We start from the raw sequence: 13,910 nt of genomic DNA on the forward strand, positions 1-13,910 counted from the left end.
AGAGAACGCTTAGAAAATTGTTTTCGTCCGCTTTCCGTCGTCTGGCGCCACTCAGATGGTACTCTCCCTCACAGAAGCACAGCAGGCGCGAAGGCTAGCCGATTGGGGAGACTAGGAAAGGAGGGTAGGAGAGAGCCTTGGACGCTCGGATTGAGCGTACTCAGCAGGCATTGTAAAAATAAAGGAGGCGCTGGCATGCCTGACTAGGCATTTTAATAAAGATGTGTGTTCCCTTTCTCTCTACGTCAGGTTTATTATTAATTTCATAACTTGTGGAATACCTATCGCATGCAGTATTTATGCTAGCCACAATAGATCTTTGGTCCTAAAGCCAGACTTGAACAACCGTTCAGCAAATGTATCTTGTGAGCATGCTGTTGTCTGCCGTTTTCGGGAATACTCTTATTCTCCCTGACAAATCTGTACCCTGGAGTGAGGCCTGCAACACTAGACATGCTTTGTATGAAAGCATCCCCTCAAACTTTTTGAAAGAATGCTGCAAGCAGGAATCCCCTCATGGAGAGCTGTCATTAAATTTGCCCCTTTCTACATGTGAAACCAGCAAAGTTTTATTACTGCTTTGGTTGATGCAATGCCAGTGCTCCTTACCACACTCACTTCTGACATTTTGATTACATGAGGGCAACGAAGTTGAACACAGTAGCCATACCGCAACACAAGGCTTCAGCGATGTCACTGCACGTTAAGGCCGATTCACACGACGGACCGTTCGCCCGCGGCCCGCGCACTACGTGTTCATACGTCAGCACATTTAGAGGCGCTCTGCCGGCCGCGGCCTCTCACGGCCGGCAGCGCGCCTCTAAATGTGCTGACGCATGAACACGCAGTGCGCGGGCCGCGGGCGAACGGTCCGTCGTGTGAATCGGCCTTTAAAGAACCTCAGGTGGTCGAAATTTCTGGAGCCCTTCTCTACAGCGTCCCTCATAGCCCGAGTTGCTTTAGGACGTTAAACCCCCATAAACCAAACCTATCTGATAGATTTCGTACGCTGCTACTCAAAATTGGAAATTGGCTGTCAAATCTGCTCTCATCTAGCAGTAATTTCTTCGTCATGGTCTGGACCTACACACTTTTTATGGGAGCCTTGTTTTGTTATTGTCAGAATATATGCAACAGAATGTTTCACATTAAGCAAATTTGGCTATACCTCTCAACTGTATCTAATTCGTCGGGAACATTGAGGTCCGAAAGACGGGGAAGTAACTCAGAAAAGTAGAATTTCTTCTGGCGCGGGAATCTGCTCTCAATGTACCCCACATCGAAAGGCACAAAAACAATAACATCACTTTGCGCGCTCCAAATATAAAAGAAGCATTTCTCAGTTTTTGTGCTCAGCATCTGTATCTGTACTTGACTATAATAGCCATTTGGGCCATTTTGTGCCAGCAAAAGCATGCCTGCTTTGCCCCTCCGGACATCATATTTGCCACCATTAATAAGTGGCATGGAATCAAGCACATACGGGCGCTTAATTTCGACTATGGCATTTTCTCCTTCAGTTACTCCATCAGGTGAAGCAGAGAGCCATGGGTAGTCAGTATTTATGACTGTTCCTGTTTTCTTAACACGGAACTGTGTTTTTGTAACAAACTGTTTGAAAGCGACTGGTTCCATCTTTTTTCCGTGCTTTGTAGCAGCATTCCCCATGAATGTTGGGTGCAGCATCCTGCCAGCTGCTTTCTCGCAACTTGTTGAGTCTTTTTTTGGTATTTTGCTCACGTTTGAGGCGGTCAAACGCAGCTTGCGTGAGAAGAGCCACAGTAGGGTTGCTTGGCTTACAGTCTCAAGCTCCAGAGCATTGGCTGCTAGAGGCGACAGAGCCACATACTCATCGTAAAAAAGTTTGCACTGCATGCAGCTGTTGTCGGAGTGGTCACCATGAGTGGTTTTGGAAGGCACAGGTGGAGTCCTCAGTTGCCTCTCCGGAGCATGGAGAGACTCGTAGAGTATTGTGCCTGCATAAAAACAATAACATTGGCAATGTCATTTGAGCAAACCCCTGGTTTCTCGCTGCTCCGGCCACTAGATGCCACTTCGGCTGCCACTGATATGGCGGATATCGGAGGACAAGAAATGCTGTGGTTGGTGCAGTGGAAACAACCAAGCGTAGACTGATGTTGTGAAGAGAAATCGCTATGAAGACTAAGAAGACTGTAGGGCCTCTTGCAAAACAGGCTAGGACACTTAGGGAGATTTTTTTCTTTCTGAAAACTGCCAGATACAAAGGGAAAGCCACATATCCAAATCTATGGCAGCTGGCACAGCATTATCGGTGTTTCAGTAAACTAAATGCTAGTGACAGTAATAGCAATGAGTGCCAGCTTTGGTCTGAAAACTAGCAGAAAAAAGGGCTAGATCCAGTAGCGCTCCAATTTTGAAAGCATTCGGGTTACGCTACACTAATCTGAAGTCAACACCATTTCAACCTTTCTGTCGTACTGATGCATGGAAAAAACTGAGGATGAAAATATTTTTCTTGTTTTCTTTCATGAAGATAATGAAAGATTAAGACATTTTCTGACGCACCTGGGAGGGTGAAAAGATCAGCGTATGGTGGTTCTTCGTGCATTTTTTGAAGTTTTTCCTGCGTCATAGGTAGAAACCGTGGCTTGGGGCGTTTTCTCGGAGAGCCATCCACAGTTCCCTTCTGCAGCTTAAACTCAATGTCCTCAAGCATTGCAGGCTCCACAATGCGCTTAGTGCCACTATTCCAAAGCGCAGCACTTCTGTGCATGAAGTGCCTGTTAGCCCTTGGGAAACAGCAATCTGCACTTTCCAAAGTAGGGCACATACATGGCTGCATGTTTTGCCGTTGCCAGCCATACATGAGCACCCCGCAGTAACAACTTCTCCCATGCGTTTAACACATGCCCTGGCATTTCTTGGAGGAGCATTTACTGACTGCGATGGGCACACTGCTGCCTTGATGTAACAAAAATCAGCAGAGATTTTGTGGATTAATACTTTTCCTACATAGCCACTCTGCACATAATTGTAGGACTCCAGTGACTTGTAATTCCTCATTGCCTGCAGGTCACATGCTTTGGAGTTAAGAAGGAAAAACACAATATCTGGGCTGGAGATGGAGGGCCATTCCTGGGTGTAGTCTATCCAGGCTGTAATGCCTTCGGGATCTTCATATGTGCAGTTGTCTGAAAGTAAGATATGGAAAAAAAATAATTAATGCCTATGGCTTTTTGAGTACACCTGGCCACAAAATTCTAGCGAGTAATGTTACAAAAGTTGATCAAACCTTATAAATCTTGCACTGCTACTTTTGCAATGGTGCATCCATTTACAGAATAATACTGCTGGTTTATTTCCACAGTACGAATGCCCTTGCCTAGCGATTTTATACTTCATTTGCCAATACAAAAATCTACGCTTGTGCACACAATCTACATTTGTACTCCTGGCATTACTTCTTTTGGTCTAATGGCAGGAAAAATAAAAAAGCAAGCTAGACAGCAAGCCGTATTTGGCGATAAGTACCAAGCATACTCAGCGCATGCATACCACGAGCGTTACACACCATGCTAACAGAAATTCGAGGCCCGTGTACTGTGCGACGTCAGTGCACGTTAAAGAACACCAGGTGGTCGAAATTTCCGGGGCCCTCTACTACGGCGTCCCTCATAGCCTTAGTCGCTTTGAGATGTTAAACCCCATAAACCAACCAACCAACCAGGCCATGCTAACAATCAGGCGCGCGCCTCTGACTGTGGCTGACAGCCGCAACACGTTACAAAATGGATAGATGTCATCTGTACATCGTAGTATGCTAGTCGCCCACGAGGTGCGTTCTACGATACTGGAAGCCCATTCTGGCAGTGCAGCCGCATTCATAACATCGGAAGTAAACTCCTCACGTATGCAAATTTCCGAACGAAGGCCCAGGCGAAGGCGGCCCCTCCGCGCCAAGATTTTGCCCGTGTCGCTTGCTTCCTCGCGCAGTTTGGAGTGAGCGGTCTCTAGCGCGTCGTAATCCTTCGCCTCTCCTCAATCACGGCAGCGCGCCGGCCTGGTTATCGCCGCTGGCGCGGCACAGCCGTAATGATTTTGCTATGGTTGTGAGACAAAGCCGTTAAAAAAGCAGGTTAGACGAAGGGTTAATGGCAGTTCGATCGAGCAGGGGTAGGGTGCTCTGTACGACTAGTTGCATGTCGTGCTTAGTACATTTCGACCACGTCGATCTCCTTTCCTCCGCTTCAGCGTTCAGCGGAGAATAACTCGGGGCGCAGATGTTCACTTACATGGTTTGTCGACTGCAGGGGAGATCGAGGTGACAACACACACGGGAGCGCCCACTCAGCCGAAGTGGGCAAACTCCGAACGAAAACTCATATGTGGCTGTCTCGTATCTCGGCAGCCCACTAAGATTTAGTAACAACGGCAGTCCTCGCCTCGTCACTTTGTATTCTGTACACATATCGTACCCTGTTAAAAGCCATTTCACATATTTAACAACGCAGCCAACGCATCTACGGGCTCCGCGGGTAATGTAACGCAAGGCGTATACAAATGACGGGTGGGTATCGCGTCGGCCTTTCTGCGCAAGCAAATGTCGCAAAATTAGCGGCTGAAAGTCCCCAAATAGTGCAAAAAGGCGTCTTACCTCCAATATCCAAAAACTTGGTTTGCTGAGGTACCACCGTGCACGACGGCAGCGTGTCTCTATCCGTCGAGGCCATCGGGCAATGGCGCACGGTGAAATTGGTGCCCAAGCAGTTCGTAATCAATGTACACCCGTGTCTTCGAGCGAGAAACGTTTCAAAAGCACGAAATCAAAACAAAAAAATAGAACTTCTAGCAAAAACAGTCGCAGGTCGTCAGCGAAAACAGCAGGAGAAGCACCAAGCTATGTGAACACCAACGCGCTGCACGGGCGCAAGCAGTCCAAGATGGCGCCGCCGCTAGGCGTCGCTCCTTCCGTAGAGGGATTTAAACATGGCTCCAACCACAGGTGCCTTGTTGGAAAGGTCTATAGTTGGATACAACTCAAGAACGAAGCGGCTTTTCTCCATCAAAAATCCCCCCTCCAGCCAATGGCGTCAGCCGATTCTCGTGACCCTGCTAGGGTGACAAAGCAGGGAGTGGTAGATAAGGAGGTAGTCCCCTCCCTCTATAGTCCAGTTAGACCCCTCTCTCTATTGTGGCACCGCTCCCTGCTTTGTCACCCTTGCAGGGTCATGAGAATTGGCCAACCCTATTGGCTGGGAGGGGGGTCTTTTGAGCGGGAAAAGCCCCTTCCTTCTTAAGTTGCATCCCACTATAGTGTAGTGTTGCTTTCGCGACAAAAGAAACCCACTGGCTAAAAGCAGTGCACACGTGACTTCCCGGTAGTGCTCTCAGTGCAGTTTTCCCTGCCATCAATAGACCTCTCCCTGATATAAACAGTGTGGTGTCGAAAAGGTATGACCCGATGGGCAAAATCGTCGACTTTCAGTCATGAACCGGTTTTTCTGGAGCCGAGCTCTCCCCCACAGCCTTTGTTCCCAGATTCGAAACGCCTCGCAACCTTTCTTCTCCCGGTGTGAGCCTTCTCGGTACGGCGCATGTTTTGCCCATCGGACGAGAAACACGTGCGCTGATGACGTAGGCCTGGAGAGGGCTATATCTTTTCCAGGAGCCAGACAACAGGCACACCACTCTGGCCTCCCACCTGCTGACGCAACCAGCTGCACCCGAGATAAGAAAGATTAGCCTGCTACCTGATGGAAGGCGATAAAGGACAAGTACAGCTCGGCAGAAGAAAATCCTGGGAAATGCAGAGTGTGCTCCAGAGTGTGCTCCATGACGAAGGGCCAAGAGGAAAAGCTCGAACTGGTATATGAAACTGTTCAAAGGCTCGAGTCGAACCACACGAATATCCTCGAAAGTGTTAACAAGATTCTTACAATTCATATTCGCTTGCAAAATGAAATGAAGACTTTAAGCGATCGTGTGCATGAACTTGAACTTAAAATCCAGTCTATTCCAGTTCTTCAAAGTGACTTACAGTCTTTAGCTACCCGTGTGCAGGAACTGGAACTTAAAATACAGTCAGTGCCTACCACAGTATCTGCCACGAGTTGTACACACGATGTATCCGACATTCAAGTAAAACTTGACGACCTGGAAAATCGTTCCCGCAGGTCTAACATTCTTTTTTATGGTGTTCAGGACACTGATGAGTCTGAAACTTGGGAAGACTCTGAGCGTCTTGTGAACGAATTCTGTTCTAACAAACATTGGTATCACGTTGTCTTCCTTAGCCCGTGCTCACCGCATAGGCCGTTTTTCTCAGGAAAAAAAGAGACCCATTATTGCAAAGCTGTTCAACGAAAAAGAAGTCGAAACGCTTAGGACTAAGGGCTACAAGCTCAAAAATACGGATTTCAGCATTTCGCGAGATTACTCGAAGACGGTTCGTGAGAAACGCAGCCAACTGTGGAAGCATGCCCAATCAGTAAAGAAAGAGGGTGACAAGGTCCGTTTGTCTTTTGATAAACTGCTTATCAATGGTGTCTCGTATTTCCGGGATGATCAAACCAGTAGCGCATTGCGCGCGTCCCTTGACTGACGCATCCCTTGCAGTTCTCGTAAAGTGGCTGGCAAACCATCCGTGTGGCCAAACGCGCAGAGTTGCTCCAATTACGATATCAGTTTTCTGTACACAGTGTTATTTCTAAAAACGTACATCTTTCTTCTTTAATTGATTCATGTTGCTCCTCGGTGATCGCGCTTACCGAGACTTGGTTAAATGACATGGTTCCTGATAATGTCGTTTTCGCCTGTGACTCCGAATTCAACATACTTCGTTGTGACCGCACGGGCCGTGGAGGTGGCGGTGTCCTTCTGGCTGTCAATAAAGTGATGACTGCTGTGCCTATCGAGGTCACGTCGTATCTAGAATCGGTATGGGTTTGGTTGAGTTGTGGTCCTACGGTCGCCATCATTGGCGTCATTTACCGCCCTCCAGACATGAATTCTTCATTCGCAAGCCAGTTTTCTAGTTTACTAAGCGAACTTACTTGTCATTTCCCGAATTCAAGCTTACGTTTACTTGGTGACTTTAACTTTCCGGCTATTAACTGGTCGTCCTTAACAGCTCCTGCCAATGATCCTGAAGCTCAGGCTTTCCTCCAGTCCTGTCTCGATTTCTCTTTGCAACAACTTATTTCTGAACCTACGCGTCGTTCCGCCACTACAGCCAATACTCTCGATCTTATCCTGAGAAGTGATCCTTACCTCTGCTCCAACGTTGCGCTCTTAGAAGGCCTTTCCGACCATTCCATAATCACGGGTAACCTGAATTTTATGCCCCATAAAAAGGTAACTCGTACTAAACAAATAAGGTGCTACAACCGAGCAAACCTCGGTGAAATAAACGCTCAGTTGTCAGTCGTTGCTGATAATTTTCTTCACGATTTTTCGTAACGCTCCGTGGAAACGAACTGGAACCTGTTCAGCGTGAAACTTGCTACTCTCATTGACAGATTCATACCCGTCATCAGTATCCCATGCACTAACACAGCGCCTCGGTTTATTAGGCATCTACGTCGCCTTAATAACAAGAAAAAGCGCCTTTACAGACAAGCCGACAAGAACACACTCCGAATCTTGGCAACGGTACAAACTATGTAATAAGGAATATCGTGTCTGAATTGATATCTGCACATAGGCCCTTCTTCACACACGATCTACCGGCAATGCTAACAAACAATCCACGGAAGTTCTGGCAGATAATAAACCCCGCTAATCATCCTGACATTACTCTTACTAACGCGGAAGGCAGCAGTGTTCCAGTGGCCGAATGCGCCGAACTTTCCTATAACGCATTCACATCCGTTTTTACCCCTGAAGATCTCTCTCTACCTCCTATTTCTGTCAGCACTTCTAATACGTCAATGTCCGAAATATGTATCAGTGAGACCGGTATCTTATCCTTACTCGGGAAGCTTAAAACAACATCAGCATCAGATCACCTTGGCTTTATTACCAAAATACTCAAAAATTAATCTGATGGTATTCATCGCATCTTTTCCGCTATTTTTTCACAATCTCTGTCATCAGGCGTGATTCCGCTGGACTGGCGCCTAGCTAAAGTTGTGCCAGTTTTCATGTCTGGCGATCGTTCCTCACCACTAAATTACCGACACATTTCATTAACTAGCACTATTTGCAAACTTCTTGAACACGTAATTCACTCGCAGGTAATTAACTATCTTGAATAACATAATTTTATCTTTAAATATCAACATGGGTTCCGTAAAGGCTACTCATGCGAAACGCAACTTGCCGGATTCATTCAAGACATACATTCATCGATTGATGCTGGCATTCAAGTAGACTCCATATTTCTTGATTTTTCTAAAGATTTCCACAGAGTACTTCACAACCGGTTATTCAATTTAAAACTGTCAATAACGACAATTCGTCTTTAAGCCAAGTGCACTCTGGCGTCCCCCAAGGAAGTATGCTTCGCCCCTTACTTTTCCTAATATTTATCAACGATTTACCGGACTCCATTTCTTTCCATATCAGACTTTTTGCTGAATATTGTGTAATTTATCGCAAAATTTATTCTAACACCGATTGCCAATCCCTTCAATCTGACCTGGATTCAGTAACAGCATGGTACTCAACCTGGCTTATGCAACTTAATCATTCAAAAACTAAATTGATGTCTTTTACTAACCGAATGTCTCGAATTCAAACAGCATAGTCCTTAAATAATAGCTCACTCGAGCTAGTCACCACGTATAAGTACTTAGGACTTCACCTTCATTCAGACTTAGCATGGAACCGTCATATTAACCTTATGCTTGCATCTGCTAATCGATCATTAGGCCTCTTAAAACATAACCTAAAGCATGCTCCTACTCACCTCCGTGCCCATGCCTATACCACTCTAATTCGACCTAAAATTGAATATGCCTCGGCTATTTGGGACCCTTACCGATCTTACCTAATAAATAACATTCAATCATTGCAGAACCGCGCCGTTCGTTTTATTTACTCCGATTATTCACGTAACACCAGCATCACAGCCTTGAAGAAACGCGCAGGTCTCCAGGATTTATGTCTCCGCCGCAAAGTTGCACGACTATAGCATTTTCATAAGCTTTATCATCATCCATCACTTCATAACGACTTTTTTTCTTTGCCTCCTTCGATTTTTGACCACCGCGATCATCCCTTTAAAGTTAGGCGTTTCACGTGCAGAACATTTAACTATGCGCATTCATTCTTACCACGCACAATATCTGACTGGAACACTCTGCCTTCACATATCGCAACCACCACTGATCCTGATAAATATTTTAATCTTATATCTTCAATACCTACTGCTTAACTCTTCGCATCCCTGCTGAAAAAAGTTCTATGATGCAATAAACTCATACAGTTTATCATACAAATATCATAGACTTATCATAAAAATCATAGAAAATTATCATTCAAATGTCATACATTTCTGTAAAATTATACAGTCATCATAGAGATGCCATAGAAAATCATACGGATTGTATGACATATCATACAGATTGTATGATATTCTATGATGAATGATCTATGAGGTTATTGCATCATAGAACTTTTCAGCAGGGATACATTGTTACTTTATTTGTTCATGGCTTCCTTTTTTCCAGGGTATGTTACTAAAATGATTCATTGCATTAGTGTTCTGTTTGTATAATTTTCAAACTGCAGTAATCTTCGTTCTTTGTCGCGCTGCCATTCTTTTGATTCTTTTGCTTATTTATGTCATGCAAAGTGTCTTATTTCTGCTTTTGTTGTTTTATATTTGTGGTTTTGTTTTAGTCTGTTCAATTGCCTCTGCCCCCCCCCCCCCCCCCCTATGTATTACCCTCTCGAGAGCCTTTAGGGGTATCTGTATAAATAAAAAAAAATTTCTGAAGCGGTCGGAAAGACAAGAGAAGTGGACGACACAAACGCTGGTCAGCGGGAAAAAGGTTTAGAATAAACAAAGTAGCGAGTGAACATTGTCCAGGCATGATAGTAGCTAGACTTGGAAAACTGGCAAAATAAATATGCCAGCTCAGTAGAAAGGAGCCGGGGGGGGGGGGGGGGGGGGGTTGTTGAGAGATAGCGAAAATGGCTTTGGAGGCTGCGCGTCCACACATGGGGAGATGCGACAGGTGGCACGGTATGAGTAGATAGACTGGAACGCCTTTGAGCACTAAGGCAGAATGAAATACCGCGAAGGAAAAAAAACAGAAAGAGAACTTTACAGGTCCACAGAAAGAGGGAAAGGAGAGAAGAGGGAGTGCGAAAGCAAAGGGTCCCGAGTTCTGGAGACGATCGTTGCTATATAGTTGAAATAGCATGGCACAAACCCAACAATTTCGGACAAAAGCGTCCGCCAAGAAAAAACAAGGCGTATGAAAATTTGAGCGAGAAAATTGGCTTAAAAAAATCCTTCCGCCAATTGGTTCGAACTTTTTCACGTCCGTGCCGGAAAAGAAGGGATGACACCTTTTTTCGCAACATGGCATTTGCAGCCCAGCCTCTTGGGTCTGCTTCCTTCCGTAGTCCCCCAAACTGCTGGGGCCAATCTCTTCTGAAGGTCCCTAATAACCATGCCCCTGGCACAACTACTTTATTTAAAAAAAAAAAACCTTTGCAACCTTCCACTCCCAAACTTTGACAACGCTTTTTGTTGTATTTATTAATAACAAACAATGTCTGGTTGGTTAATGGGGCTTAACGGCCCAAAGTGAGCGATTCCGGAAATTTCGACCACTTGGCGTTCTTTAACCTGCACTGACATCGCACTGTACACGGGCCTCTAGAATTTAGCCTACACCGAAATTCAACCACCGCGGCCGGAATATTAACAAAAAAAAAATGGGTTTGGTTGCTAAGTAGAAGGGTGGCAAGCACCGGAACGTAAAAATTGGCAGTATACGTAGCAATGCAACAGCCGAATCACATTCGTATGCTTATAACTGTGAAGTTCAAATATTTGAGGCGCCGTTGAAGAGAATAACATCTGGGCTGAGAATTTGGCCTTACAGACAACGCGGAGACAGCTCCTGCAAGCAACTTCAGTGTTGCGCAAAATAGCCCAAATGCAATTAAAACATGCATGCTGCCTGTAGCACCCGGTACGCTGTCCAGTTGAACAAAAAAAACGATTATGTCAAATCCAACCCTTCTAGGTCATTTACAAAAAGGATAGCCGAAGTGCTTAAAGTAACTACTGTAAAGACACTGCGGGCGTGATTCATGATCATCTACTAAAATCATAAGTCAACGAATGAGAGGGAACGGGGCTATGGATGGGGCATGCGAAGCTCTGCCAATGCATCACGTAGGTGGCCCTGACAAGGGCCGTTGTCTTGCTTCGAAGGTATGGAGGGACCAAAAGGTAGTGATCAGGTTTTCCTCTCAGCACCGAAGTTGTGGGCTTCGAGTCCTTGAACCGCAGATTCTTGCGGCTTCGATTCTGCCTTCAGGACTCGTATCCTATTGAGCACCATGTTTAGCAGCACGAGCCGATGCAGGTTGATGCGGGCCTGGTCTTCCTTCACCTTGCGGCGATTCTTCTTAGTCTGGTACAGCAGCTTCGAAAGAGGGGGGCCATTATTTACTTGGCACTGCAGTCACCAGAAAGCACTAGAATGAAGCTTCTGTTGCTGCGACCCCTTTTATAGGCCTAATCCTTTTACCCTCGCACGCAGGCTGCTGTCGCGCCAATACTCTCGACACCAGTCGCCATCTATCAGCGGTGCGTGCAGTGGAGAACGGGAGGGGGTGGCGCCGCTCATAGAACGAGTGTTTACGTGCTCGATTTTGTCGTTGTTGCGCTCCATCACCTAACGTATGATGGTGTGTAGGTGCGTCACTGATCATTTTCTCTTTAACAGACAGTCCCAAGCGCCAGCCTGTCTGTTCTCCTACCCTTCCACTGAAGCGGATCTCATCTCGTCCAAAATCTCTGCCCAAACCTGCTCTGTCCACTTCCTTGTTTATGTCTACCACCTCAAAGCGATTCTCGGGGCTTAACTGCCCTATCTCTCGATTAAGATTCACAACGTCGTTAGCAACCTCTCCATTCCTTGCTAGTACTTTCGGCACTGTACACACCACGATCTGAGCTTGCTGTGCTATCACCCTTATACCGTCAGCTCCCTCAGCTAATCTTTTCCCTATTTGTGGGGCGTCGCCATTCAGGACATCATTTAGCCCCGCCGTTACCACTACCAAGTTACGCCTTACTTTTTGTCTCTCTCTGAACATCGTCCATTGTCCTTCCTGGAAACACACCGACTGCTACCCGTCTATCACCCTTTACACGGTCAAGAATAGCTCTTTTGCAGTGTCTCATGTCTGAGTCACAGCGATAACCACTACTGTAATCTGCCCCTCCCTCCTTACTTCCGGATCTTGCTGCCTCTTATCAGCGATTGTGACCTCATTTCCTGGAATTAGCTCCTTCCCCTTCTCAGTATCGCCTCTCGACTTCCCAGCTGCCACCTGTGCGTTGCTGTTCCTGTCTGAACACGTCTGCCTTGCTTGCTTAACGCTATCCATGCCAGTGCAAGTCCCATCCACGTGGCTGGCGCTGGAATGCCCGCCATTGTGGCTTCCAATGCCGGTGTCAGCCGTTTTTGACTCCGACTGACCAAGCTGTTCCTGAAGCTCGCGCTTCTCTGCCCTCTCTACCTGTAACTCTGTTTCTGGAGCATCCATCCTTAGCACTAATTTGCTGTTCACCTGTTCAGCCCTGTCCAGGCGTGCACCTAATACACAGACGCTACTGGCTTGAGCGCCTCCTTTGAGGGGGCCGCAGGTTCTTGAGTTGGTGCTCCCGATCATTGTCGATACTTCCCCTTTGCACACAACAATGCCCTTTTATTTCGGTGCGCCGGCGTCTAAAATGTGCTCCGAGGTTTGTGAAAACATTGACGACGGAAAACCGAAAGCTAGAAACAAAAAAGCTTGTTAGGTGGAGCCACGACATGCAGATCTCACGTATTTCGCGCCTTCCTCTGATAACTCTGAGGAAAGGAGAATTTCTTTTGCATTCCCTTTTAGACTTAGCAGCGGGGTGAACGGCTCTGCCTCCTGTTTTTTTTTGTTTTTTTGACACTATGCCTGCCATTCATGGCCTTCAGCAATGGCTCTACTCGAAGTAGATTCGGCACAGTGAAGGGTTAATGAGCAGCAAGACTGCGACGGCGCTACCTGTGTTGTAAATATGGAGTTTCAGAATTTTGCGTCTGCGTGTTACAGAGACGTCTGGCAACAGTCAGGGTATTGAAAATTTCCGTCTAAACGGTGGTCACACACACTTTAACAGAAAAAAAGCAAGCGCGATTTTACGGCTGAATAGGATTTGCATATTAGCTAATACTGTGTATCTCAAGCAAAAAAAAAAAAAACTGCAAAATCGCCAGCGAAATACAGGCACTCATTATGCAGATTTTATTTTTAATCCTTCATCTCTGATAGCTATCCAGTTTACAATTAATTGCTACTGAGTGTAAGGCGCTGGTCTTTTCTGTTTATTTTTTAGTGATTACAAAAGGCAGGGGTAAAAAAAAGAGCTCGAAACCAGTTTCTTGCTTGATGTCTTTATCTCCTTGACCGTGGTGGCAGCTTCCGGTGAGTGCATGCAAGGCGCAGACCGGGGGTGTGGCTGGTCTGCTTCTTAGAGGTAATAAGGTTCGTGATCACCCCCCCCCCCCCCCCTGATGTGCCGCATGTTTTCGCTCGGTAACTCCGAATTCTTTCCTCTGCCTCGATCCGCCTGCCCCCTTCCCGAAAGGCACTGCTTGGTGAAGGTCATTATGTAGATTTTATTTTTAATCCGTCATCTCTGATAGCATGCCCCCTGTCGACCACCGGGGCAAATGCCTCCGACGGCCGCAAGAACATCG

This window comes from Amblyomma mixtum, chromosome 7 (genome assembly GCF_055824585.1).
Source record: "Amblyomma mixtum isolate Tamu chromosome 7, ASM5582458v1, whole genome shotgun sequence".
Taxonomy (NCBI): Eukaryota; Metazoa; Arthropoda; class Arachnida; order Ixodida; family Ixodidae; genus Amblyomma; species Amblyomma mixtum.